The sequence below is a fragment of the Oryctolagus cuniculus genome, chromosome 1 (assembly GCF_964237555.1).
Source record: "Oryctolagus cuniculus chromosome 1, mOryCun1.1, whole genome shotgun sequence".
Classification (NCBI taxonomy): Eukaryota; Metazoa; Chordata; class Mammalia; order Lagomorpha; family Leporidae; genus Oryctolagus; species Oryctolagus cuniculus.
In genome coordinates this window covers 122,335,720-122,360,492 of record NC_091432.1, presented here as the reverse complement: position 1 = coordinate 122,360,492, position 24,773 = coordinate 122,335,720, and the positions used below count along the sequence as shown (strand labels likewise).

At 49.8% G+C, this 24,773-nt stretch overlaps 1 protein-coding gene and 1 long non-coding RNA gene across 14 annotated transcripts in view; one reads left to right on the top strand and one right to left on the bottom strand.

The window, feature by feature from the left end:
* FLI1 (Fli-1 proto-oncogene, ETS transcription factor) overlaps positions 1 to 24,773 on the bottom strand; it is a 142,840-nt gene that overhangs the window by 71,151 nt on the left and 46,916 nt on the right. The window lies entirely within an intron of this gene.
* On the top strand, positions 6,181 to 10,447 carry LOC127491516 (uncharacterized). Its single transcript, XR_007920239.2, has 3 exons — positions 6,181 to 6,253; positions 6,485 to 6,540; positions 10,335 to 10,447. It is a non-coding gene; the product is annotated as an uncharacterized lncRNA (long non-coding RNA).

The window sequence follows — 24,773 nt, the reverse complement described above, 5'->3', positions numbered from 1 at the left end:
GGAAGCAGACATGCATAGAGGAGAGACAGATCTCACAGCCTTGATGGGTCCAATGAGATCTCTGCCTTCTTCCCAGAGCCTGTCCTGCCCCTGGCTCCTTGAATAGGAAACTCTATCGTGTGGCTCCAGGAAAGCCCCTGGACGCTCCCTCACAACTCCCCCTTTGTTCTTAAGCTGTCTCCAGCTTGACTGAGCTCCCACACTACCCCTCCTAGATGCCAACTGTGTCCTACAAGACTGGCGCAATGTCGCATGCTTGGACAAACCCTCCCCAACTCCTTCAAGCAAAGTGAATCATTTCCTGCCCAGGATTCCTCTACTACCACAGTCACCCCATGTGACCACATCACACAACCACAGTCACCCTGTAGCACTACATCCACTGCATACCACACTGCCAGCCATGTTGCCATCACTGCCCCTGAGACCATGAGCATTGCTTGTTCTCTCCTTTATTACACTTGAGCCTTCAGATCACACAACAATGTCCCATTCAAGCCTCTTCTTCTAATGCCTACACTATCACCTGATAACTACTAGGTACTAAATTTCTGAATGAATGAGTCTGTGAGACAATGAATGAGTGAATGAACGGGGAGATCACTGAACCTTTCTTCAGGGACTCTTATTCAACAGTTGCAGCTTGGAATTTTTGTCAACTGCTGTGAGAATCAGAATGCAAGGCTACAAGAAAGGGTGTTCCTTATCTTGTCACCAGCACCCAGCACAGTGACTACTGTATCAGACAACAGAGTTTATTGGAGGAATGAATTAGTAGGTATTTGAGGAAAGAGAAGCAGGAGGTGTTTGGACTGCAAAGAACTAAATCCTACCTTCCTGTAACTTCTTGCCCACAGATGGTAATCTCTGAACACCATCCATAACTTTTAAGCCACTTATTTGTGTTCCAATTTTAAGAAAATGTAGGAAAGGAAATTAAGCGGTTATTCGGAAAGTGTCAAGGGCCCTCACGGTGTCTTCCTCCTGCCCCATCAGTGCGCCCTGAGCAAGGCGGACGGTTCCCGGGCTGCTTCTGTTTGTCCTCGCTCGCTCTGTGGTCGTTTTGGGAAAGACTTTGTTTCTCTGACAGCACTTTGTCTTTGCCGTGGCATTGTTCAGGAAGGGGCCTCTCTGTCCCTCTGGGTCCCTTTCTGTCACCCTGTGCTTCCTCTGGGTCAGTCTGGGTCCTGCCATTCCCTTTCCCTCCCTCACGTCAACCGTTCTGAACAGGAACCGCTGGAGAATGCTTTAGCTTGGCTCTGGCTGAAGCAGAAGGAAGAGCATGATTGGTATGATTCTACTAATTTCTGTAACTGATGCTTCTTGAATTCTCACTACATCTCACATGTTCGGGAGCCACTGGAAATACAGACTTGGATTCTTGAATTCCATGGTTAAAAAAATTAAAAACAATCTGTTAACTAAAATTCAAAGTTAGCAGACTTGGTGATAATAGATTCTGCAATGTGAATTCCTTGGGCTCCGGAGCTGGCGCCTTTATCGCTAATCTGTCTTTCCATTCTTCCTTTCAAACTATGATCACTGTTCCCTTGCAGGCTCTGCCTTCTCCATCTCTCTGGTTTCTGAATCCAGGCCTCTAGATAAGGCTCTGTTAACAGTCATACAAATGAGAGGGTAGGTATCTGCTGCCAAGGTAATGAAAACAGTAGGTGATTAACAACTGCTTTTATAGGGTACTTACATAGGCATTCGGCACAATGGCAAGGATGCTGTTTAGGATGCCCTGCTCTGCACCCGATTCCAGCAACCTGCTAATATACCTCTTGGGGGGCAGCAGGTGATAGTTAAAGTAGTTGGGTCCCTACCACCCACACTCAAGGTCTGGATGAAGGTCTGGCTTTGAACTGGGCCAGCCCCAGATATAGTGAGCATTTGGGGAGTGAACCAGCAGATGGGAGATTATCTCTATGTATCTCTGTATATATTTCTATCTACCTCTCTCTCCATCTCTATCTTTGTTGTTTGTGGAAAATTGAATTAGAAGATGTTTATTTTGGTGCAAGATTTTTTGAAGTCCACGCATATGAGGAATTTTCAAAAACTTCATGGAAATATCTATTATCAAAAAGAAACCTAGACATTGACTTAAAAATGTTTTGCACCAAAGTAAAATTGCCTTTTAATTCTTCCACGAACTTTTTGAAATACTCCCACACCCCATATCACTGTTGATCTACCACACACTCAGTATCAGAAGAATGCCACATGTCTGTGTGTGAGCTCACTAATAACAAAGTGTCACTTACTTTAGACTCCGTGACATCTATGTACTACCCACCCCTTCTTTGTACACCCGTCCACAGGCGAGAACACACTTGTGTCCCTTAGGTTTACTCCAGTGTGACTGTCAGGGCGCCTGTCAGTTGGGTGGGGGGGATGTGGTCACAGCATTGCCACATTGCGGCCTGGCTGATGTGAATGATGAGCAAGCCACTGTGTCTCCAAACAGCCTTGCTAGAGCAGACGGGTGCCCTGAGGAGCTCCCCATTCTATTGAGGAAGTCGTGAAAGAAACTTCCGGCATTGTCCTCTGTGTCCCTGTGTGACAGGAGTCCCAGTGAGGATTCAAGGGGCTCCCGGGCCCTGTCGCGGAGGGGAGACCCCAGGACTGCGTCGCCTTCACACTGGAGCCGTGTTTCTATTTCCAGCACAGGGATGACTCAGGACTGGGGCCTGTGCAGCACCCCCTTCCCCTTGTGTTCTGCCCTGAATCACTTAAGGACAGTGTTCTCTCTGTGGCTGATGAGCTGCGCTGGAGGTGGCGGGAGAAAGGAATGCCAAAGGCAACCAGACCGAGTTCCCTGCTGCTGCTCCCGCTCACGGGGTCCACGTAGCTGCTCCCAGAAGAGGGTTCTGGAAAGCTAATCTCTGGTGTATCCGTTACCCAGGGTCACCACAGGGAGCACACAAGCTTTGGCTTTTCATTACATTCTTTGCATAATGACACCAAGTCCCTTCACTCGCCTGCCAGGGAGCACACAGAATGCAGACAAGGTTCTTGGGAGCAAAGCCCTCTCTCTCTCTCTCTCTCTCTCTCTCTCTCTCTGTCTTCTCTGCTCTGGATACCAAGCAGGCTGTGCACAGGGCGGGATTCCCTGGGATCACTCCAGGTCATATCTGAAGCATCAAGCTGAAGCCAGGTCCAGCTTTTACTTCTCCCACCCAGAGTTACCAGCCATGTGCCCATTTCTGTCTCATCGCTTCCATCCCCAGAGGGCAAGGAGAGAAAGGAGAGAGCGGGTAAATTTGATGGAAAAGTGGATAAGGAAGAAGGTGGGAAACACCAGTCAGTATTAACCGAAATTCCTTTGCACAGGGCACAGCTGTGTTTCACAACATTTCTAATCTTTTTCTCTCCCCATTAAAAGGCAAGAGTTTATTTCCCTCCTTCCTGAACCCAGATGGAAAATTTACAGTGTCCTCAACCAGCGCAAAGTGGCAGCACTGGCCTTGAATGGCTTCCAAGCCTGGGTGATACAAGGCATCACACCTTGCACCTGCTTCTGGTTGTCTCCTGGGCCTCTAGCACTTGGAAATCAGCACCATGTTGTGAGGACCCTGGATGGGGCCAAGTACAGAAACCTGATACAGAGGCCCACACACAGGCACCGGCCAGCATCAGCCAGGGGTGCTGTGTGATGGGCCGTGGCACTGCCTGACAGTGATCAAAACTGGGAACGTACTGCAGCTGGAGGTGGGTGCACAGCACAACCACACTGTGGGCCCTGCAAGGGTAGCCACAGTGGATGCCCCAGCAGTTCTGCACCCCGAGGGCCTGCCTGAGCCCACAGCTGTACAGTCCACACCCTCCAGCTGGGCAAGCCCCCAGTCTTGGGCCTATTGTGACTGCATGAGGAAGCTGGTGGTGAACTTGTCCCTTGTCTCTGTGACTCACTCAGCAGATGTCCAGGGGGAGGGGAGTCCACATAAGCCAGCTCCTGAGGCTGGCACTGTGGCATAGCAGGTAAAGTCGCCACCTGAAGTGCCAGCATCCCATATGGATGCCAGTTCAAATCCCAGCTGCTCCTCTTCTAATTCAGCTCTCTGCTATGGCCTGGGAAGGCAGTAGAAGAGTTCTTGGGCCCCTGCACCCATGTGGGAGACCCGGAAAAAAACTTTTGGTTTCTGGCTTTGCATCGTAGCAACTCCAGCCATTGCAGCCAATTGGGAGTGAACCATTGGATGGAAGACCTCTCTCTCTCTCTCTCTCTCTCTCTCTGCCTCTTCTTCTCTCTCTCTGTAACTCTGACTTTCAAATAAATTAATAAGTCTTTAAAAAAAAAAAAAAACAGCTCCCATCTGGGGGCCTGGCTGCAGGCTGGGTTTACTTCTCAGGAGCCCAAAGCTGGACCAGGCCAGATGTGGCAGGGAGGTGGCCTGGGGCCAGCCACTGGAAGCCCTAGCCCCTCTCTGCACTTGCAAATTAAATGGTTTTCATAGACCGTGTGTGCGGGCATTGATCTAGATTTCAGGTTCTATGGGTGACAGATCTCATTTCTGGAAATGGTTTGTTACATTTCTTACATGAAAAGGTAAATAACTACCAAGTCAGATTTTTAGACTTGTTATCTCCTTTCTAGCAATTTTTAATAATATGAGGGATCTTCAAACCCTCTTAAAACAAAAATTTAAAAACAGCTTCCAGGGGCCAGCACTGAGGCATGGTGGGTAAAGCTGCCACCTGTGATGCTGGCATCCCATATGGGCTCTGGTTCGAGTCCTGGTTGCTCCACTTCCAATCCAGCTCCTTGCTAATGACCTGGGAAAAGTAGTGGAAGATGGCCCAAGTACTTGGGCCCATGCCACCCATGTGGGAGACCCTGGTTTTAGCCTGGCACAGCCCTGGCTGTTGTGGCCATCTGGGGGAGTGTGCCAGCAAATGGAAGATTTCTCTCTCTCTCTCCCTCTCCCTCTCCCTCTCCCTCTCCCTCTCCCTCTCCCTCTCCCCCTCTCTCTCCCCCTCTCTCAATAACTCTTTCAAATAAACAAATAATTAAAAAAAAACAACAACAAACCTTCACACTTGCGAGTGATGAACTGTCAGATGGAGGTTGACAGAGCTCAAGAGCACACTGTCTGGTTTACGCCACTAGGCTTCGCATCAGCCAGAGTAACTGGAACATCTCCTATCACTGCAGCCGCAACAAGAGAACCCATGCTGAAGTATACGGAGGGGCTGTGTGCCTGTCCTCCCACTGTGGTTATTCACACCAGCTGGAAGCGATCGGCGCCTGGACTCACTAGATAAGGAAACTGAGGCACGAAGCATTGCCCTTCTAGATTCTTAGAGGGGGAGAGATTCAGTCTCAGCCTTAAGGCCTCCCTCCTCTGGTAACCAGGTTCTGGAATTACCCCCAAACAACAACAAACGGGAGAACAAGTAGAACAGATATTACTTGATGATAAGAAGTTTCTATAGAACTTTCACAATCATTGCCTCATTAGTGAGTCACCGCACTGGTTTCCTGATGGCAAACCTAGCTCTCCTCCTCCATGCCATTTCCAGTTGGCCATCTCTAACCCCAGGCCGTGCTGCCCAGCCAAAGTGGCCATACAGCCTCAGGGTCATTGCACTGAGTTGCATTCCCTCTCTCAAGGGCCCTCTCCCTCTTACGATGGTTTGAATGAGTCTCTCACAGTTCCCTGGGAATGTAGTCCCCGATGCAACAGCCCCATTCAGGGCTCTGGCTTCCTGAATGGATGGACGTCATTGTTCAGGGAATTAACTGGCTTGTAATAAAAGCAAGTTTGCTTCCCTCTTGCGTGCTGTCTCTTCCTCTTGTGCACCTGTTCTCCTGCCTTACCACCTTCTACCATGGGGTGATGCGACCAGGAGGCCCTCATCAGATGCAGCCCCTTGGTCTCAGATTATCCCCCCTCTAGAACCATGAGCCTAATCCATTTCGATACATTATAAATGCGACAGCCTGTGGTATTCTGTTGTGGCACACAAAATGGACTAAGACACCCTGCTCATCCCTTAAATCTGCACTTACTGAGGAGGGACCTTCTGCTGTGCACGGCTCAGAGGAGCTCCTGCAAGACGGAGCCGGAATCCTCTGCTGGTGAAAGCACTGCATTTCGGGGTGTATTAAGTTATTGGGCGGAGCTTAAGCAAGTTCAGCAAGGATGATCTCAGAGTTCTCTAAGGACCTGCCGTGTAACCAAGTCTAGAGCCCAGGACTTCTCTACTCGCAAGCCTCCCGTGACACGCCGTCCCAGGTCTCCCGTGGGTACGCACCTTTGCCTGTTGACTTTGAGTTTCCACAGTCATTTTTGACCATAACCACATTTAAAGGGCATCTCTCAAGATCAAAGTGAGATTGTCCTCCCACAGAGAATGATCTCAGTGCTGAAAAGAATAAAGTGCTGAATATGGAAACTCACAGGAAGGGGGAAAGGAGGTTCGTCGGAGCCCCACGCAGAGGATTTTACGGTGTGTTTTACTTTCTGTTTCCTTGCAGTGGGTCTGCTCACTCTGCAGGCTGCTTTTTCTCGATGACAGTGGGAAGAGCCGGAGGTAAGCTGTTCTCTGGTTATGCACAGTTCATCCCATGAGGCCACCTGGGGGCCGAGCTCCTGTCTGATAACAGAGGTGGACCGTGTGGCCAGGACAGGGCAGAGTGCAGGTGGGAGGGTGGGCTCGCTGTGGCTACAAAGCTCAGATGTATTCTCCCGCCCGTCCTGGTAGGTGGGAAGATTTCAGTAAGCCCAGGGGTGATGACAAACAAGGGGCTGCCAAACATCAGAACCAAACCTGGACGCCCTGGGGAGAACAAGGCGGGGAGGGCCACAGTGCAGGGTGGCCACCAGGGCAGGCCAGCAGAAGGGTTTCCCTGGAAATTTTGCCTTGTGCACTGATTCTGCCCGATTGCTCCAAAGTGGCTGCATCAGCCATCTGCCTGCTGTGGTCTGGGTGCTTGTTCCCCAAAGTCATAAATTCAGAGTATTTGGAAGTGGGGCCTTAGGGAGGTGACGGGATTTCAATGAGGTCATAGGGTGGGGCCCCAACAATTGCATTAGTGGCTTTATAGGAAGGGGAAAAGACACCCAAGTTAGCAAGCTTGGTCTGCCTGCTCACATGCTGCCCCGTCTTGCCCTGAGCTCTGCAGAGAGCGGCCACCAGCAAGAAAAGCCTCACTAGATGTGGAACGGATGCTGGTACGGTGCTGCTGGACTTCCAGAACTATGACCTAGTAAAGGCCTCCTCTCGGCAAAATAGCCAAACAGATGGACCGAGATGCTGCACACAGCTGGCTGTGTTGCTGCTGCTCTGAGTGCCCTCCTCACCCCTCCTTCTCTCCTGGGACAATGAAAGGATCAGGGATGGGCATGAGGGCCCTCCAGGACCCTGTTCCAAGACAAAGGGTTGGTACCGTGGTGCTTGTACAATACAGGTTGTTAGAGAATTGCACCGCGCCTGGCACAGACAACAGTTTTCAGATACCAGGGATGGGGCGGGGCAGATCTGGCCTCAGCTGTGAGCGATCCCTTTCCTGCCCAGGAACCCTGGCTATGTTGGCTGCAGGTGGAGTGAAAAGGCCAAGGGTGAAGGAAGCAAACCACTCCATTGCTCTCCTCCCTGCACAGGTTATTGCTTTGAATTCCACCTTAACCAAAGGCCCCAGCTACCTGCTGGGTCAAGTCAGAGCTTGGCTGGCTGTGATGTGGGGCAAGCTACCCAGCCTATTGGTTCCAGGACACTTACACTGCCTTCCACGGAAGCTTTTCTTGATGAGTGGCCAGACTCCCCAACCCCAGAGAGAGCTAAACACATGGGGAAATGGTCCTCTGTGAGGAGTGCCCGCAGTGCTCCACTGCAGGGACAAAGAACAGCCTGGAAGCCAGGACACAGCTCCCAACCTTTCCTGTAGCTTAGAGAGGGCTGTAGGGCTTCCCCCTGAAACCTGGTCTTTTTTGGCAGCTGGGCCAAGAGGCTCTCAAGCTAGGCCTGCACGGACAAGAGAGGTCTCTAAGAGACAAGAGAAGGGTGGGAGCGAGGCCCTTTAGATGTGGGCTCCCCCGGGGGCAACAGACACTTGTGCCCAAGGGTGGAGAATCAGAAAGCACAGAGGAGAGAAGGAAGTGACAGGGCAGGTGCCCTCATGTGTGGGTCACCGGGAACACTCCAATTCTTTTCCTCAAGGACCTATTTGACACCCTAGGCACCCTGAAAAGGGGAGCTGCATCCATCTTATGTTGTTCCTGGCACCTAGCAAGGGTATGATACGGTACTTCAATGGATGAAAACCACAGAGCATGATGGGAAATGCAGAGGCCCTTCCTCCCCGGACAACACCTCCCACCACCATCCAGATGTCCCATGCCATCTCTGTGCTTTGGGGCAATTTCAGCAAAGCCTTGCCCCTCAGGCAGATCCACGGCCACCTACAGTGACCATGCCTTGTTCCAATTTGAACAGGCAGCCAGAGACTGCTCCCCACAATAGCCACTTGAGGTCCTGTTCCTTGAACCATGCTCTCATCTGACAAGGTCCGTGTGTGATAGTTGCCATGGCAACTGGGGCCCTGAGAGTCACGGGATGCCCACAAGGAAACAGGCTTGGGGTGGTGGGAGGGGAAACCTTCGGTCCCACCTGTCCAGCCACACGGGAGGACCCCCTAGGCTCACAGAGCAGCCATTTGGTGGGGCTGCCACCTGCCAGGGACAACACCCCTTCAGCACAGCACAATTTTGGTCTGTGTCCTTATGGGGCAGAAGGGGAAGAGGGAGGCCTGGAATCCGGTTCCCAGCTCCCGTGGCTGCTTCCTTTCCGTGATGCATGGCCGCGGAGCCCCGCTTGGTGACCTCATGCCCACCGAGTTGGGAGGCTATGCAGCCTCGAGTCCTGTGGGTGCAGTATTTCCAAGGCACACATCTGGATGAGCCATTCTACCCAGGGCGTATTTAGCTGCTTTGTGGCCCTGGGGCATATGGTTACCATCTTGTAGTGGCTGGGAGCCCTGGAAGGAGGTGGCGACTAAGGGGGTCCGTTTCGGGGCTGGCTGGGAAGGCCTGGGTCCTGTCCCTGCCTAACCCCTCTGTTCTGTTCTGGTCCTGCTTCCTCCTGCCCTCTGTTCGTTCTCCCTGCTGTCTTCTTTCCTTGTTCCTGCCTCCTGTTCCAGTGCTTCTCCTTCTGCCGAACGCTATTGTGTCAGAGCTGCCATCCCTCCTCTCACCCCTTTCTGACCAGCACTCCCGACCTGTTCATGCATATTTAGTATCTCACACGTGTCTTGGTTGCTCTATGGGTGTCTGAGTGATAATGAGAAAATCAGCTTCCCTCCCCCTTTCCACAGTCAGCCTGCCCCACACAGGACTGCCTTCGCCATCCCCTCTGCCTCATCAAATCTCCTTCCATCATCACACTGGTGCGCACCTCCAGTTCGGCCCCCTCTTCCAGGAAGCCTCCCTGCCTGCTCCAGCCCACCACAGTAATTCTGCGGAGAGCTGTCAAATGCTCTGCCTTCACCACCCATTTGCCACTTTATCTCAGATCGCTTTGTCACAGGGGCTCTTATTCCTACACTTGATCTTAACAAAAGGCCGAGAAGCGACTGGGGGCTCTTATTTCTATTTAACTCTTGCCTTACATCACCTCCACCTAGATCGTAAATCCCTCAGGACAGATTCCCTCCGTGCTTTTCTGTACACTTATTATCTGAGTCCCTTGATCCCCCCATCTGTAAAATGGGCACAGTGACAGAACTTATTCCAGGGGCTGAAATGGAGGTTGAGTGAGTTGACACTCGTAGGGAGGTCTCCACTGGGAGACATTGAAAAAGCTGTCATCTTGAAGGCACTGCCCAAGGAACCAGAATGTAGGGATCTGAATTCAGCATCTACCACCTGCTGGTCGGGAGAACCTAGGCAAGTTCTTTCATCTCTCTATGCCTCTATTTCCTTTTTGGTAAAATGAGGGCATTCACATATTCCAAGCCTATCACATAGCAAGCACTCCCTAAATGTCATCTCATTACAGCTCACAAGTTCTAATGTAGGAAGAGCACTCCATCCCTCTGGGCTTATCTCTTTACTTATCACATAAAAGGACTGAACTGGACAGTCTGCAAGATCCCTTCCAGGGCTACAACCCTAAGATTTAGCAGCAGAGTGATGCTGTAAGCCCGTTTGTCTGAAAGAGTCCCGTGGTATGACTGTTGTTCCAGAAAATGCTTGTTGGTGCCTCTTTTCACTTTCAAAATTATCCCAGTTTGGATGATGCATTACGTGGCTACTGTATGAGTAAACTCGAGGTATCTCTGTGTGCACTGGCTTCATGGGCTACTGCTTGTCATCCTTTCTGTCTTTCAGAGAAGAGCTAAGGGGAACTGAGGACAGCCTGCTCCAACTCGAGAGGCCAAGTGTCCACCCCTCACGGGCCTCCGACTCCATCTCCGGTGCACAGCTGGTCTCTCCATTGGCAGCCACGCTCAGAGCAGTCACCCACTGGGTTGGCCTTCATCCTTGTTGGGCCTGAGTGCCAAACCTAGGCAGTCTGGCACTGAGGCCTCCTGTCTCTCGACATCCATCCAGAGGAGAGGCAGATATTTTGTGAACAAGTCCTGCCATAGCCCTCCAATGAAAACACCTCGGTGGGATTACATGGAGATATTTTCTTTGTCAATCTCAATAAAGCTGTTTGAGCAGAAAACCCAGCTGAAAGCCACTGACAGTTCCTAGGGCTTAGAGCTGGCTTCATTAGTTACTCTACAAAGGGGACTCAGTGTTCTGCTCTTGGAAGCTTCTGGGGGTACTGGCCTTGCCCAGTGGGAGCCATGCCTGTACGTCTCAAGGCCATGTGTGTCGTGGTGGCAGAGAGGCTCAACCCATGACATTCCAAAAGCTTATGGGAAATAGGAAAGTAGCCTACCAGATGGAGATGCCCCAACCCTCAGCAAAAAGTTCCCTTGCCCTCTTCTCTTGCTCAATTTCATTTACTTTGGGCTCTGTTGTCAAAGGCTGCCAAGTTCTTAAACTGATATTTCTGCCTGGTTTTCTGTATGATTCAGAAAGCCCCTTGGCATTATAGAGTTGGTGATCTTCATGAGAAGGTCAATGTCAATGATACCAACCTTCTGGGCCCTTCTCCTCCCAGGAAACTGGGAGCAGAGTGCCTGTCAGGAATCTGTGCTCTCCTTGCTTCTTCTAATCCTGAACCGAGAAAAGTCTTTAGTTTAACATCAGCCAAAATGGCTTGCAAAATTGTATTGACTGTTCCTGAAAAGATCCACAAACGCATACTCTTCAGTGTCAATCTTATAATAAAAACAGAACTAGGAGGCAGAAAATGCTACCTTTCACACAGAAAGAAGCTGAACTCTTTAATTTGGTCCTTGAGGTCAGCACTGTCCAGTGGAAATTTCTGTATTGATCGAACTGTTCTAGATCTGCACTGTATCACGCACAAGGCAGCAACATGTGCAGCTGTTGAGCATTTGAAATGTGGCTGGTATGAGCAGTGACCTAATTCTTAATTTAATTTAGTTTTAATTTAATTTATTTATTTGTTCCTTTATTTTAAGTTTATTTAACTGTAAGTTACTCTAAGCAGCCAATGTTATGAGCAGCTACCATATTGGACAGCACAGGCTCTAGACCCGACCCTTGTGTTTGGTGAACAGACTACATCCCATACCAAACACCCAAAACTCAGGCTGGCGTCCTGACTCAGCAGGTTAAGCCTCCCCCTGCAGTGCACGGCATCCCATGCAGGCACCAGTTCGAATCCTGGTTGCTCCACTTCTGATCCAGCTCCCTGCTAATGCGCTGGGAAAGCAGTGGGAAATGACCCCCCTGCCCTGATGCGGGAGACCCAGGTGGAGTTCTAGGCTCCTGGCTTCAGCCTGCCCCAGTCCTCTCCATTGCAGCCATTTGGGGAGTGACCCAGAGGATGGAAGGCCTCTCTCTCTCTCTCTATCTTTCTGTAACTCTGACATTCAAATAAATAAATAAATAAATCTTAAAAAATTGCAAAAGTCACTCTGGGTATTTCTTTAGTGCAGCCCGTCTGCATTAAATTCGATTCAACTTTCTTGGTTTACACACACAAAAATATTCATCCATTGATGCATTCAACCATTCCACAAATATTTATTGAACATCTGCTGTGTGCTGAGCATGCTGATCAAAGTTAAGGTTATATCAATGGAAAAGGGGCACCACAGAGCTTTGAGGGCATTTTTTTTAAAGGAGGCATGACCTTGCTGAGGTTGTGGTAATCAGCGGTATGCCTCCTTTTTTTTTTTTTTTTTTGACAGGCAGAGTTAGACAGTGAGAGAGAGACAGAGAAAGGTCTTCCATCCGTTGGTTCACCCCCTAAATGGCTGCTATGGCTGGTGCTGCGCCGATCCGAAGCCAGGAGCCAGGTCCTTCCTCCTGGTCTCCCATGCGGGTGCAGGGCCCAAGCACTTGGGCCATCCTCCGCTGTACTCCCCGGCCACAGCAGAGAGCTGGACTTGAAGAGGAGCAACCAGGGCAGAACCGGTGCCCCGACCGGGACTAGAACCCGGGGTGCCGGCACCGAAGGCGGAGGATTAGCCTAGTGAGCCGTGGCACTGGCCTTGAGGGCATTTTTAAGCTGCAGTTTGCCTTCCATGTCTGTGAGTTCTCTACCTGCGGGTTTAACCAACCTTGGATTGAAAATATTCATAAAAGAAAGCATTACATCTGTACTGGACGTGTACAGGTGTTTTTCCTGTCTCGATTCCCTCTGCAACTACTTACAGGGCATTTACATCGCATTTCGTATCTATAGTCACCTGGGGGTGACTTACAGGATAAGGGAGGAGGCATACAAGTTACATGCCCATTCCGCACCCTTTTATGTAAGGCACTTGAGCATCCGCAGATTTGCTTTCTGTGGGGGACCCTGGATATTGAGCAAGGGACAGATGCACTGTGAAATCAGGAGAACTGTAGCCACTTTCCCACCACTGATCTAGCTATGTCTCTGTAGTAAACTAAATATGTGGCAGGTAGGTATGTAGATGTTCTTAGGGATAAGCCACCCCAGCCAAGTAAGTAGCTGGGTAGACACAGGCTTTGCTCACAGCTCAGAAGGTGACGATGGGACAGGGAGAAAGAGCCTGCACTCCACGTGGTGGGAGTTATGGATCCTGTGGGCATTAAGTTAAATATGAGCGAGCTCCTCAGAAGCATTCTGGAAAGTATAAGGCATTGATAAATCAGAGCAGGACATTGTTAATGATGCCATGAGCTCCTCTGCTGTGGCCCAGGAAGGCAGTAGGGGATGGCCTAACTGCTTGGACACCTGCACCCGCATGGGAGACCCGGAAGAAGCTCCTGGCTCCTGGCTTCAGATCAGCGCAGCGCCTGCTATAGTGGTCATCCTTGGGTGAACCAACGGAAGGAAGACCTTTCTCTCTGTCTCTCTCTCTCACTGTCTATAACTCTACCTGTCAAATAAATAAGTAAAACTTATATATAAAAAAAAGGAGAATGATGCCATGAGCTCTTGAAACAGACTGAAGCAAGGGCTTGTTGAGTCACCGCAACCAGCACCCCAACCAATGTGGTGTCCCAGAACGCAACCCCACAGCAGACCCGTGGCCCCATACAGAGATGGCAGGACGTGAAGTCAAGAGAGCTGGCCTAGTCCACTGCCGAAAGGGGATTTCAGAGGAGGGAGAAGCAGTGAGCTGAGCAGGAATGTGGCTGATGGCTGGGCGTTAACACTTCACTGACTAAGGGACTTTCCTGGTCACAAATAGTTCACAGTGGCCTCAGGTGAACACTGGGTCCCGTCCCTTACAGAGCGGGAGCAAGGAGGGGACCGTGATGGTTTCAAGGCAGCCTCCCAAAGCTCATGTGTTGGAAACTTAACCCCAGAATTCATGCTCATGATATCTGGAGGAAGACCTGTGGGAGGTCCTTAGGATTAGATGAGGTTACGAGGGTGAGGCCCCCACGATGGCGTTCGTGGCTGTGTAAGAAGAAGAGAGACCAGAGCTGGCACTCTCGCTGCGTCTTGCCATGGGACACCCTCTGCCGTGCCATGACACAGCACAAACCCCCGCATCAGGTGCCAGTGCCACGCCCTTGGACGTGCCAGCCCCAAGACTCAAGTATTCAGTTATAGTAACAGAACACAGACCCAGACAGGGACTGGGACCCACCTCTGCCCAAAGCACATTCCTAAGGCACCATCTCCAAGGGCTGAAATGCCGTGGCTTTCACTCCAGGGCCCCACAAGAGTACTTGGATCTGTAGGAAGAGCAGTGGGACTCTCTCCTAGTACGTAGGGCCTGCTCTGAGGTTCCCAGTGGTTCCTTCCCCCAGGAGTCCTGAGTCTAAGGGGGGCACAGTGACTGTAGACTTGGGGCCCTCGGCCCCCTAACACGTCCCTGGTGCTTTCTACACCCTCAGGAGAGCAGCCATCTGGACCCACACAGCCTGAGGACTCCGCATGCCAACTCTGCCTGTAGCCCTTTCCTTTTTCCTTCGGGTTAACAACATTTGCACGAAACGGGACCTCTGGTCTCCGCCTTGTTCTCCTCCTGTCTCTCTAGCCAGGTCCCTCCCTCCCAGGCCATGGCCCCAAACATCAGCTAAGCAACCCCCTAGCACCCCAACTCTAAGAAGCAGCTGCTCACTGTTAGGACACTTCAGTCTGCCCCAGCCCCCTGAAGGAAGGGCTGACCACATAATACCAGCCCAAGCCAAGTCCCAGCTGTCAGCATTGCCAGACCTAATCGAGAAAGATTGGATCTCAAACATTTACTCTTCTAACCCAAAGGGGCAATGGCACTTTAGTCCTGGAAGGGCTTTTCTTTCCCACTCAGCAGATTAACTCTCCTATTTGCTTTAAATTTAGGATAATGTTAAAATATTTACAGAAATCCACCTGAGACAAGTAGGGGAAGAAGAAGGGGACCAAAAGTATATTAGAACCACAGTCAGGCCAGCCTAGGAGAGACGAGGTTGACTACATTTATGGGCTCTTGCTCTTTGATCCCATGTAGTTTGTTCTGTGATGTCTCTGATTTCATTTCAGAGGCCACAACCTCTGTAAGTGCCAAGGGAAGGCATGCGCAGTTAGGAAAGGTGCTCTCTTTAGACATCATTACTTGCTGTGACAATGGGTTGGCTCTTTCAGACCTATGTGGGTCCCCTGAGAGCTTTGGGGAGCACACCGTTCAGTTTGGAGACAGATTGTTGCTGCTTGGAGTGCACACACACACACACACACACACACACATGCCCCAGTACGGTCAACTTGGCTGTGTTTGAAAACAAAGCATAGAGATTCAGCAGAAACCACACTGCAGATTTTGAGTTTTGATCTTCTCCTGAGCTATGGATATGTGCTTCAACCTCTCTTGCTGTGTTGGAAGGGCCGCGGCAGCAAGTGCAGCTCCCGTGCCATCTGCGCCAAGCTGGGATATGAGGCTCGTTGGCTGGAGATATGCATCTCCAGCTCATTGTGTTTTCAACTTGCGATGGGTTTATCGGGAGGTAAGCCCACTGCAAGCGGAGGGTCATCTATTTCCAGAGCTGGCTTCCCTACAAAGCCCATTATGGGTCAGAGAGTTTCTGGGACGACTGCTCTGTGCACTGATGAGGCACAGACACGGGGCAGAAGTTGGTGACAAGGAGGCATCTATTTCCTTCTAATATTAGGGCAAGTGAAGCAAGGCACATGTGTCCTAAACACGTGGGGACGAGAGGCCCAGCCGGAGGGCCTGGCCAGGCCTGATGCAGCTCAGACGTGGCCCTTTGCTCCTGCAGCAAGAGGAAAATCCTGTCAAAATGGCTTAACGATCTTCTAATATTTCCATGCAATTAAGGCCACATCTGTCTCGCAGGCCCCGCACTCCTTTGCTAGTGCACAGACATGAACCAAACAGTCTGTCTTGCCGATCTGGAAGGTAACAAAGGGCTCCATTCATAACTGGAGGCACTTTCACCATTTTTTTTTTCAAAGTAAAATAGAGTTTTCACTTTGAGAATAACCTGTGTGGCAAGCGAGCGAAGGATTTTTTTCCCCCCTAATAAATCAAATTCAACAGCCTAATAAAATGCTGGCTTCCCTCCCCCACCCCCGCCCCTCCCTTCCCCCCGGCCCCCTCTGCCAACAATTGTAGAGAGTGGAGAGCAGTAGGCCAACCCAAAGGAGGTGGAGGCAGGGTAAGGTGAGTTGGGAGTAGAAGACAGGAATTAAAATGCCTTTCAAAGGCTCCATGGGCCCTTTGGGCAGATTAAGGAGTGGTATGGGTGGGTGGAGAGCTGGGGAGAGAGGGGTGGTAGTCAGTCCGCCTTTCCCTCCCCGTCTTCACCCACTTTCTCAGTCTTTCTAGGCTTGTTTCAAAATATTCCTGTTCTCCTCCTCTTCTGATCCCACAGCTCATTCCTAAATATTCAAAAAAACCTCCCGCTTCCTTCTGCTGTGTTCAGGGGAATGATAGACCTGAGTTGTTAAGCATGTAGCAAGGGCTCTTGGGTCACACCTGCAGCTGAAGCCCAGCCCGGGTGCTTGCCTCTCCCAGCAGCAAGGCAAAGAGGTCTCCCCGGGCTTTGAAGCCTCCAGAGAGTGAATGTGCAGGAGATAAGTGCTGATAACCATCAGGTTTGGTGCTTATCCGCAGCAAACACAGTCTTTTGAGGTTCTCTCTGCACTCACGGGCAGTCAGGCTCTCATCAGAAAACAGAAGGGAAAAATGCAAAACCAAGCAGTATTCGCTGCTGCGTTCTCTTCTTCTTTTTTGTTTTGTTTCAGTTTACATGCCCAACATAGGCCCCGCAATACAGGGGGCCCCCGAGCAAGAGGCCCTGGGGCTCATGTTTGTTTCACTTTTTTGTTCTGCCATCATTGGAGGAAATTGTTCAGTTCGCAAGGCCGAGCCAGACCTTGATAGTCCCAGTCTGCAGACGGCAGCTTCTTCTCCAAAGTCATTGCCTGACGTGGCCCTCCTGAGCGCTCTCTAAGGGAGAACCAGGTGGTGGAAAGGAAGGAAACAGTGCCTGAGCGAGGATGTGTGATTTGTCCAATGTCACACAGCTTGAAGTGGGACGCCAGGGGCAAAAAGCAGACACTTCTAGTGATGAAACTGGGGTCTGCTCCCTCTGTCTGACGTAGAGGCTCAGCAGCCAAAAGTTAACCAGAAATGAGAATGGCCTTGAATTTGGGCATCGCACCTGGAAGCATTTGGAAAGCTTGGGCAGCAGTGGGTGAGGTTAGGGGGAGGGGGCGCTCTGAGCTAGGCAGCACTTGGGCTGCAAGGGAAAGGGGACGCCTCCGCTGTTCTGTTTTCTTGTCCATTGGCTCTTTCTTATTTGTTAGCCTAGGATTGTCAGCAAGAAGCAGATACGAAAGGCCTAAGATGGAATGGAAGAAGTACTGGGCACAGTGTAGGCTGTGCGTTCTCTTCTCCACCCCCTGAGCGGCTATGGGGTCTTGAGCGAGGATTCCTTCTCTGAGTTTCAGTTTTTTCCTCTGCAAAATGAGGAAGAGGGTTCCTAAGGCACGAGGGTAGGGGGAAGATGAGAGTAGCAGGGACAGTGTTTGCTGCCTGCGGGCACATTCTCCAAATGGGCTGAGGCTACATCAAAAAGTTCACCGGCAATGGGATTCAAAGATGAGTGTATTTGTGTGCAAAAACTTCCGAAACTCATGCATAGAGGAATCTTCAAAAAGTTCATGGAAAACACATATAATGAAAAAAGTGCATGGGCTTCAAATTAAAGAAAATAATAATGGTTTCTATAGTCCAGCTGAAGGTATAGCTTTTAAAAATTTTCAGTTAATTAATTTTTTAATTTATTTGAGTTGGAGGGAGGAAGGAAGGGAGGTAGGGGAAGAGTGCTCTCATCCACTGGTTCACTCCACAAATGTCCAGAACAGCCCAGGCTGATCCAGGCTGAAGCCAGGAGCAGGGAACTCCATCCAGGTCTCCTATGTCGGGGCAGGAACTCAGTTGCCTACGCCTTCACTGCTGCCTCCTAACACGCACCTTCGCCGGAAGCTAGAATCGAGTATCCCAGACACTCTGATGCAGGATGTGGGTATCCAAACAGGCACCACTAGGCCAAGCACCTGCCCCGGATTCCAGTTTCTGCTTTTCACCATAATAAACTAATCTTTTAATTCAATGTACTTCAGGAACTTTTGGAAGCGCCTGGCACTGCAGTACTTAAAATATTCAGTGAGGCATTGCCGTGACTCGCTGGTAGAACTTAGACCGCTCACCCTTCCCAGCCCCAAAGCCCAACCATGCGAGGTGGGGTCTTTGCTGGCCCTTTACATCCATAAAGATATGATGCTACTTCCACCCAAGTTCAATTAAGCGATCATGCTCCCGACTGCTAACCCTCAATGTTACATATCTATTAAGCCCCAAGTGCGCATCTCCAGTTGAATAGGAAACAAACCTGCCACAAAACTTCACAAGTAATGTCCTAGCAAAAGGAACTGGAGCTCAGCCTGAAGTTTCCAGAGGGCAAAGGTGATTTATCATTCAGATGAGCTATCTTAGAAACCTCTCCGGCGCCACAGCTCACTAGGCTAATCCTCTGCCTTGCAGCGCCGTCACACAGGGTTCTAGTCCCAGTTGGGGCGCCGGATTCTGTCCCGGTTGCCCCTCTTCCAGGACAGCTCTCTGCTGTGGCCAGGGAGTGCAGTGGAGGTTGGCCCAAGTGCTTGTGCCCTGCACCCCATGGGAGACCAGGAGAAGCTCCTGGCTCCTGCCATCGGATCAGCGCGGTGCGCCGGTCACGGCGGCCATTGGAGGGTGAACCAACGGCAAAGGAAGACCTTTCTCTCTGTCTCTGTCTCTCACTGTCCACTCTTCCTGTCAAAAAAAAAAAAAAATTTAAAAAATTAAAAAAATAAAAAGAAACCTCTCCATGGGCTGTTTTCAGGATTGGAGACTGTGGGATGTGGTGAGGCCAGGGAGCTTTTACGTGATGGCTCTTTGAGGAAGGTATTCACTGGTGGTTTCATTGCCAATCAATTTTAAAAGCTGGGGGAGAAGGAACATCTTGTTCATGGATGAGTTCATGGCTTGCACACAGGGCTGTACTAGATTCTCATGAAAGCTTCATTCAAGTTCACTGACCTTGAAGACAGCATTATGCCGCCAAGACCTTGAACTCTATAGAGAAGAGGCAGCCTAAACCAAGGGGAGCTGTGCCCCCTGCATGCTATCATACAAATGTCGGTCACGGAAACCTAACCCTGTGCTTCACCTTTTGTGTTTCCAGCTCCCACTGAAGTGGCTCTGACAGTGCTGCTAGGGGGGTGCTCAGCGAGTGAACCCATTTCACAGATGAGGGGTTGGAGTAGAGCTGGCACACAGGCCTCTGCTCCTTTCCCTGTTCTTTCACTGACAGCGCACACTCTCAGCTCCAGGTAGCTAGCTGATTCAACAAAATCAGTTTGAAAGTGGCCTTCAGACACCCCTGCCCACTTAAGAGCTAAATGTCCTGCAGAAATAAGCCTCTGTACTCTGTGACATATTCAGACACATCCTTTAGAAAATGGTTGGTTGAGATCTGGGGAGTGAGGCTTGGCATTGTCATTTGGTAGTGTTGTCCCTTCGGGATGCAGACTGGGGCTGTCCTGGGGTATGGAGTCAGCCTGTACCTCCAGTGACAGGGGGTCCTTCTCCTTGTTCATGGTACCCTACACACCTGTGCATGCACAGATACCCACAAATTACAATGCCTTTTGAAAACTACTAAATATTACTCTATAAATACCCAACTTATGCAAATACTGTTATAGCAGAAAGAATGCACAAAGACAAAGCAGCAACTAGCTATTTTTTTCTAGAATTTAGAAAACAGTTTTCCATTGATCACATATATAGGATTTGCTGAACATTTATTAGCCTTGGGGAACCACTAAACAACATACTCTCAGCTCTAGTCTTCTGTTTTGAAAGGTGTTAGCCAGAGTGGACATTTTTATCTGTACCTGAGCCTGTTTCAGGGTGTGTCTGAAATGGGTGTGTCGCAAGAAATCTCTCTGAGTTCCTACATTCTCAAACCAAAGTTGCTCAAGTGACAAACTGACTCAGGATATCAGGCCACCAACTAGAACTTCAAGTATGACAAGCCTGCTGCAGGTATATCTCTTATTTGTGGCCTCAAAGGTTTCAGAAGCTGGGGCGCTCAATCTATCACCAAAAGTGATAGCTTCAATGCATTGCGCCTCTTTCACTGGATTCTTCCTAAGTGTGAGATTCTGGAGTCGAGGATTACTAACAGTTCTTCTTTTTGGTATGATTCTTGATGACCCTGCACATATGAGGATTCAATGAATGTGCGCAGCTCACCAGAATGAGTAACAAAGCATAATATACTCATATTGCGTGAGGTGGGGGATGGGGACCTGGGGGACCCGTTGCAAGTTCAGCTCTAGTAGCTTGCATTTCCTGTGTTGTGGGGTTGGCTAAAGAGTTGAAACAGGAAAGTCTCAAAGCTGGCCCCACTGGTGGCCTCACTGGTGACGCCCAAGCAAACCTTTGCCCAAGAAAGATTGGTTTGGCCTCTGGGTACCACGTGGAGGCTGAGCGTTAGGAAACGCAGGCTCCACAGCATCCTAGTCCCAGCCGCTTGTTTCTATTGTCCTCTGTCCTACTCTTTCAAAGTCCCCTTCAAACTGAATTAAGTAACCTCTCACACCAGCCTCTGAGGCTCTTGAAGGATCATTTGAAAAACCTCTTATTATTCTTTACACTGGTTTCTGTCGTGGCCATCATAGGAACATCCAAAGATGAGAGAAGACTCTAAAGGCCCGGGAAGTTCGTAGGAGCTTCAGAACTAATTTTGCAAATTCAGACCCCTGGCTCATTTTGCTGCCTAGGAAGACGACAATCACACAGGTATGATCCAGCTACCACTAGTCTGCTAGTTTAGCCACCGCAAAATTCTAAAAACCCTGGCAAGTGTTTCTACATCGATCTGATCTCCTAAGGAGTTTCGGCAACCACACAGCCACAAAGTTCTCCTAAATTGGGGGGCGACTCCTTTGACATTTCTACCAAATGCTGTCATAGAGAGACGCTTCCAATCCCTCAGTTGTTGAATACAAATGAAAACCACTGTTCCTCCATGCTATTATAGAGGAATTTAAAGAGACAGGAAGGGGCCACAACAAAGTCCTGGGCTCTGAGCAGTCAGATTTCTGCCTCTCTCTCTCTCTCTCTCTGCAATGGAAATGACAGAGAACACATTTTTTTAGATTTATTTCCTCCCATACTGCTAAGACAGCCATGATAACAAGTGAAATTTCTAGGCTGTTTGACAGTTTAAGACATTGACCTTACCTAGGGACCCCTCACACCCATAGTCCTATTTCATCACCCTAACAAACTAGAGATATAGGTGAGATTAGTCCCCTCCTCCACTTTCCTGATGAAGAACAAAAGGTTTGGAGAGGCTAAGGACCTACCCCCCACGGTCCTGGTAGGCAGGATGGTATGAGTCCAGCCCTTTGGACTCCATTCCATGGGGCCATACTTTCTCTGGTGCATTCTTGGCGCGCAAACACATTTATTTTTCCATAGTGATGTAATTTTTCTGTCCCTTTTGATCTTTGGTTAGATGGTAGGCGGTTTTAAGGGGAGATCTTTATCTGTCCGTTACTTACCGTTTCAACTTGCAGTGGGCTCATTATGGGTCTAGGGACTTCTGCTGATGGATAGCATGCACTGGATGTGGGCCTGCTGGCTTTGACATTTTCAAATGGCACACTTCCTTCAATGACAGCATGCCCAAGCAACATGGGCCTCACTGCCGTTTTCTCAAAACCAGGAAACGAAACTGGCCACCAAGAGCAAGTGACCGCCAGGCAGGGCACTGGTGCAAACCAAGCAAAACACACCGCGGCAAGGCAGCCTGGGTCACAAGGGCGACCATGTTCCATCTGCACTTATCCTTGAAGAAACAGAGCACAGCCCGTCCTCTCACCCTGCGTTCAGTCACAATACCCCTCCACTCCTAAACAGTAAACGGTGTAGCCGTGCACACAGTCCTACACAAACCTTGGCCTTGCTCCTGTCTTTCAGCGTCATCTTGGCCTCGGCACGTACAAGAGCAGCCTTCTCTAAATAACCGGGCCAGATGTTCAGAGGAAGACAGACAGGGCTGTCTAATGTGCAGGAGACCACTTTTTTCTCACGTCTCCCTTTCTGTATCTTCTCCCTCCCCCACCTCTCTCTAACTCAAGTCTCTCTTTGAACCAAGTCGATGGTTGTCAGAGCTTTTGCTGTGTGTTGCTGCACAGGTATTTTGTGCCTGTGGCTGTGGAGTTTTTTGAGCTCTGGGGAGACTGCTGGCCCAGGTACCGTAATCTGAACCTTGCATCTCAGCTGCAAACCTGTGGCTGTCAAGTGCTGTGACTCCCCTCTGCACTGTGCCGATTTCTAGAGCAGAGAGAGGGGTGGGGGCACTCCTTTGCATACGAATGCAACAAGGTGTGTCTTTCTGGGTGTCTTGGTCCACTTGAGAGGAAGGGAGTTGGCCAAAGAGACATGGCTGATTAGACACAGACAGAAGGGCACATGAGAAAAAAAAAAAAAGGCTCTTCTAGATCCTGTGTTTATGCATTCAGGAATCTTCAGGGCAGAGTGCTCCTGCCAACCGAGTCCAAATGATAAATGTGCTCTTTGTAGCTCCGTGCAAGATATGACACCCATCAGATTCTAGCCCAGGATCCGATTTGCTGTCTGTGACTCACTTTCAATTATTGTTATTTAATCTATTCTGGTCCAACTGCTTGACTGTGGTCACTCAGCATAAAGTAGGCCAGAAGGAACTAAAGAACGCCAAGAAAGCTTGACGGACGGAAACATGTAGAGCTTCTGAGATGCTCCTTGGAGTACCAGTCCTACTAGATCTTCTCCAAGTTCATTCCTGGGCTTGCTGCATAAAAAGCACTTGAAGTGCTGATTGAAAGTAACAAAATCTTGGAATGGGCACTTAGCCTAGCGGTTAAGATACCTATATCCCACATTGGAGTGCCTGGGTCAATGCCCTGCTCCAGTTCTTGAGTGAGCTTCCCATTAATGCACACCCTGGAAGGCAGCAGTGACGACTCAAGTCCTCACATCCCTGCCACCCACGTGGGAGACCTGGATTGAGTTCCCTGATTCTGGCTTCTGCCCAGCCCAGTCCTGCTTGTTACGGGCATTTGAGGAATGAGGCTGGTGAATAGGAGCTCTCTCTCTCTCTCTCTCTCTCTGCCTCTCAAATAAGTAAATAATTAAAAAGAGTGAAGATTCCCGTGACCATTCCAGATGGAGTGAATTAGAATCTCTGGAGCAGGAGTGATGAGTCAGCAGTCTTTACCCTCCCCGAGTCAGCCTTGTGCAGATGCAAGTTTCAGAACCACTGGTTGAGCTGCTCCGTGAAAAATCTGTTTCCCCGTTGCATTTGCTTGGAAAATGCTGCAGACGTACCACCCTGCCATGCCCCTTGGAGCTTCAGGATATCCCTGGGCATGTTCACAGCTCTGATACATCCAGAGGCGAAGAACCTGTGTAAATGTCCCCTGCTCATGCGAACGCAGAATCCTGCTTCCCTGAATGCACCTTTGAACATCCCTCAGACACATCTGGAAGCAATGAAAGCCTTTGACAGAACCATTACCACCAGGCATCCCAGCGCTCTACCTTCCTCAGGCTGGCTTCGCTTCTCCGCCCACCACCAACCTCCCAAACTCTTGTGAGAAGGACGTGTGGCTCCCTGGAAAAGCAAGGCTTCCTACGCCCAGGACAGAGCTTCCCCTCTCTCTCTCTCTCTCTCTTTTTTTATCTTCTTCATCTTTGGGTGTGAGTTGCTTCTCAGAATCATAACTTGCTTTGGTTATGTGCTGGAGGCAATGAAGCGTGGTCCCTCCTCCCATTTCCATCACTGGCGTGTGAAAGTCCTGTGTCCAGAGGGGCTTTCCTTGAATCCTCCAGCCTTGAGTTCGTTCTCTGAGCACCCTTGCCTTGCTTCGTACGTATCACACTTAAAATAATGATGTGTCCAGTTGTACACAGGTGACGAGTGGCTCTCTCCCATTAGACTAAACTCTATGGAAGCAGAGTCTTCATATTTTTGTTCACCTGTGTTCCCAGGGATTTACACAATGCCTGGTGGACGGGAGCTCTCCATAATGACTTGTCCCATGAATAGATGGCAAAGCTTTTATTTAGGAGTGAGCACCGTGGCACAGTGGTGAAGACACCTCTTGGGATGCCCGCATTCCACATCCGCGTGCCTTGTTCGAGTACCAGCTCCTCTGCTTCCTGTCCAGTTTTTTACTAATGTGCTTCCTAGGAGGCAGCAAGTACTTGGGTCCCTGCCACCCACATAGGAGACCCGGTTGGAATTTCAAGCTTCTGGCTTTGTCCCAACACAGCCTTGGCTGTTATGGAATTTGGGGAATGTACCAGCAGTTAGAAGATCTCTCTCTCTCTCTTTCAAATAAAAATATATCAATACATAATATTTTTATTAATCAAATCAAAAAAGAATTTGAGAGTTGAAATGATTTGGATTCACAGTTTGGTTCTGTCTGCACATCAGAATTTGTTGAAAACGTTGGGGGAAAAAATGCACAGTTCTACCTTAGAAGAAGGTAGAAGGTAGAGAAGACGGGTAGGTGAGTTCTGGAAGAATCTGGAAATCACTGGTTGAGTGGATGTGGGAATGAGAGGACAGGTGAATTTTATTCTAGTCCTTCTACTGACTTGGACAAGGCTGTACATATTCTGGTGCCCTAATTGCACTGTTCAGTAAGGT